Genomic DNA, 4,230 nt, shown 5'->3' on the forward strand with positions numbered 1-4,230 from the left:
GCTGTTCAGGCCTCACCAGCATACCCGCTGCTCTGGGCTGCTTGCTGCACAGGAACAGACATCCCAGAGTATTCTTGGCCCTCCATCCTGCCCCACTTATGGGCCCTCTACTCCATTCATTCATTCGTTGCTGAAAGTCCATCGTATGTCCAGCCGTGTGATTGGCGCTGTTGGAGATGGAGCCCACAGCACACTCGCGGCGCTGGGTTTGGGGGAGGCTGTGGTCCTAGGGGGAGCGCAGGACCCGAAGCGTTGGATGGGAGGAAGGCGAGAGATGTGGCCGCAGGAGGCCTGGGAGTGGGACAGTGACCCCTGTATTGGGCATGAAGGCCGGCAGTGTGGGCAGCTGGGTAGTCTTGGAGGAGGAGGGAGAGGGAGGGAGCGGGGGGAGGGAGACACCCTCTTCCCGGGTCTCTGCCCACCTTTTGTCTGGCTAACCTTCCAGTCTCAGGTTCAGTGACACCTCCTTAGGCGAGTCCCCCCTGCCTGCCAGGCCCAGACTAGGTTAGACCCCCTGGTTATAAGGTCTTTTAGCTCCACGAGCTTTCAGCCACAATTCATATCAAATAATGGTTTGTGTGATTCTCTGTTTCTCATCTGCGATCTGACAGACGGGCACCTCCATGGGGTCTTGCCCACCTATCATGCTTACTGAGTATTTGCACCTGCCCCTGAGTGGAGAACTGGAGTTCTGCCTCTGTCCATCCGAGGAGGTGCTGGCAAGGGATCTGAGTTCCCCTCCCAGGGTTGTCACCTGGTGAACCAGTAAGGTTGTTCCCCTTCTGATCTCAGTTTTCTCTGAGAAAATGAAACAAACTATTGAAGCAAACTATCTCTGAGCTTCCTTCCAGCTCCAAGCATCTGTGCATCACAGCAGAGCGACGTCCGGGAGAGAGTGCAGAGCCCCCTCAGTCTTGGCTTCACTGCCTCTTGCTCTGTTCTCTCCCTTCTGTCTGTTTCCCACCTTCGGTCCCACCAGAACCTGGGACTCTACTGGCAGCGCCACGGCTGGAAAGCACCTGTGGCATCATGGGAAGATCTGTCACCTCGAGATACTTGTGATGATTTTTCCGTTGAGCTGACCTCGAGATGGCAGATTGTTCCTGATTTGTGCAGCTCGCTCTGGGCAGCTGAGTTCCTCATTCTGGGGGCAGCGGCTATCGGTGGAGGGCTGTGGCTGAGAGGACCCGTGGAGGGGCAGTCACACTGCCCACAGACATGCTCCCCCGCCTCCAGGCTGTTAAGGGAGATTAACGATGTAGTGCCAGAAGGCGGAAGGAGATGTCTTTCTTGATCACGCTCAATGCACATGACAGGTTATTGTGTTTCCTGAAAACAGAGTTGGCGATTTCCATTGACATATATGTTAGAGGGAACCCAAACCAGATTTCGCAAATTGTTTTATGTGTCTATGTGGAATGCTCAGGCTCATCGCTAATGACAGGACTATTATTCTTTTCCTGCAGCTGTTGTCTTGACAAAGGGCTGCACTGTGGAGGTGCCCAAAGGGGAGAAGGGGTGTACCCTAACCACCATCCCGGCCCCACCCAGTCAGGAGACATCAGCTCCCTTGAGTGTTTGCCCCCAGGCAGAAGAGCCTTGGGGAGTCCAGCCTGGGGTCTTAACTCTGCATCTGCAGGACCCTAGACTAGCTGAGGAGCGGCCGGTCTGGCCTTGGGCAGAGGCTGGCTGAGCGTTTAGAAGCATCTGGTGCCAGCTTGGGTGCACAGTAGACCTTTGTATGAGTTAATTCCACGTTGTCTGGACGCCAGTCGGGGAGGGACCATCACACCGCATCTCACGAAGCTCCCAGACCTCACCAGGTGGAGAGGACACTGTGAAGGGCCAGGGGCCCCGCAGAAAGGGTGATGTATGTGGAACAAGTATTGCTCGCCCCCTGGCCCAGCCCCCCTTTTCCTTCCTGTTCCTCAAGGGGCTGAGCCCAGGCTGAGCTCTGAACGGCACACTCCTGTCCCTGAGACGTCCCCTCTGCCGGGGAAGGAAGGGCACCAGTTGCATGGGGGAAGGGCAAGCACATTTGCAGGCCTGTTTTGGGTGGGCAGCAACCCCACGTTATCAGAGTGTGCTGGGTCTCTAAATCCGAAAAAGGCAAGGGTGGGGTCATGAGGGTGCTGGCAGCCTTTCACGTGGTGCAGGCTTCATCCGGAGCTCAGGAGATATCTCTGAAGCATGAGGACTGACTCTTTTGGCAGGTCTGGACAAGAGGCCAGTACACTGCCACAGGCTAGGGAAAGCTCCAAATACCCTGGCTCCAGGGCCCCCCACCAGGGCCCTGGACTTGTCGATCCTCTCTGACCCTCTCTCCTTGGGGCTGGACCCACTCCACCCCACCCCAGATGAGCTGGGACGCTGAGGGATCCCACCCAACCCTTCTCCTGGACTCACCCCAGGGGGTCCTCAGCTCATCCCTGGAAGCTGCTGGCCCCTTGGCACACAGAGGGCCCGGTGGCTTCCCAGCTAGGCCTGGCAGAGCCGAGGGCAGGGGCTGCAGAGACCTCTGGGGTCTGTCTGTGTGTGTCTCATGTTCCCGGCCCGCACTGAGCTTCCCCCCAGCACGCAGAGTCCTGGTCAGCTCCAGGCCCTGTCCCCACCTGTGCTGCTTCTGTCCTTTGTCTGTCTCTCCACTTGGGTGTCTGATGGCAACCCAGCCCCTAGCAGAGTGCCAGGCACTTAGTAGGCACCATTTAAAAAACACATCAGGAAGTGCATCAAAAGAGCAAGGATTCCACCCAGACACTTGGGAGGGGGATGGGAGGAGGGAAGTGGGGTGTACCTGGCAAAGCCAGGCAGCCCTAGGACGTCCACAGAAATGGTTGTCATCCTGCAGTGCAGACTTGGCTGACTCTCTAGACAGGACTCCCGTCCCCAGCCCCCAACCCCGCTGGGTTGATTCTCTGCTCTTAGGGATGTGGTGGAGGCCCTGCTCTTGGGGCCAAGGTTCCCAGCCCAGCCCCCTCACTGGGGTCCTGCATGTGCTCTGGGCTGGTGATCGGGCCTGGGCCACATATGGGGACATCAGTGTTCCCCCACTTCTCTGCATTAGAGCCCAGGCAACTCCATCCTCCACACTGTGCTTCCTGGGTTACCACCCCCGGCTTCCCATCCAGGGAGAAGGGAGGGGTTTTGGCATCCAGCCACCAAAGGCCTTGTCAAAGGGGGGTGGGGGTGGGAGCATGGCGGGGGGGGTTGGCACTGGGCACCCCAGCCTTAGCATGCTTGCCCCTTCCTCCCGTCTGGGTGTTTCTGCTGTGCCTCTTTCTGGATGCCCCCAGTGTGTTCCAGTACGAGTGGCCACAAACATGGCCTTTGGTTTGGGTGCAATTCTGAATCCTTCACTCAGGAGTTATTGATCTGAGGCAAGTTAGTTAACCTCCCTAAGCTTTCATTCTTTTTTAATTTGCAAGATGGGCATACAAATGGTATTGGACTTTTAGGGTGCCTTGAGGGTTAGGTAGGGTTAGGGCCTCAGCTCAGGCTGGTGAATGCTAGCTGCTGTCCCTGCAATACTGCCTGCCGTGGCCCCTTTTCTCTTGGGGAAGCTGGAATGAGGGAAAGGACTGAGTGGCCATTGAATGGGATTCTGGGAGAGGCTGAAACCTCCTTTACTTTGCTGTGTCCCAGAGCCCCATTTCTGCCTTCAAATAATTAAAAGAGTGGTTTGCAAACTGTTTCTGAAACTATTTTTCAAATCGTGACCTAAGCTTCCATGCAGATCCTGTGGGGAATACCTTGGGGGCAAGAGGGGGTAGGGTGGGCTCTTATACCCTTCCCCTTAACAGGGGCTACTTTGCTTCTGTAAATGCTATCAGATATTGGGTTCCACATAAGATTTCTTTAAAATACATGACACACTGTTAAAAAAGTGTGAACGTGAACATTTGTATAATAAAATTTGGTAAAATGTTTGGACACCAGTGTATTAAAAAGACTTCAACACTATCACCGTTTTAAACTGATAGGAACAGATACTATACTTGATCTTAGCCAAAAAGCAGAGAAGTGTTCACCATCATTTAAAAAATAAAATTATATAGAAGGCTTCCACAGGCCAGGCAGTCTTCTAAATTCTGGGCACATAAAAGGGCATGAAAACATGGTCCCTGCCATCAAGGAGAGTAACTAGCAAACTTTCATAAAAATTGCTTTCACTCACATCTGTGTGTTTATCAAAGTCCATGGGGGTTGCAGATGAGGAAATGGGGGCTGAGC

The 4,230-nt window shown here is 54.7% G+C and overlaps 1 pseudogene; it reads right to left on the reverse strand.

Moving 5' to 3' along the window:
- Positions 1-3,880: 3,880 nt before the first annotated feature.
- Positions 3,881-4,025, reverse strand: LOC132428811 (U2 spliceosomal RNA; annotated as a pseudogene).
- Positions 4,026-4,230: the final 205 nt, after the last annotated feature.

This window comes from Delphinus delphis, chromosome 7, assembly GCF_949987515.2.
Source record: "Delphinus delphis chromosome 7, mDelDel1.2, whole genome shotgun sequence".
NCBI classification, from domain to species: Eukaryota; Metazoa; Chordata; class Mammalia; order Artiodactyla; family Delphinidae; genus Delphinus; species Delphinus delphis.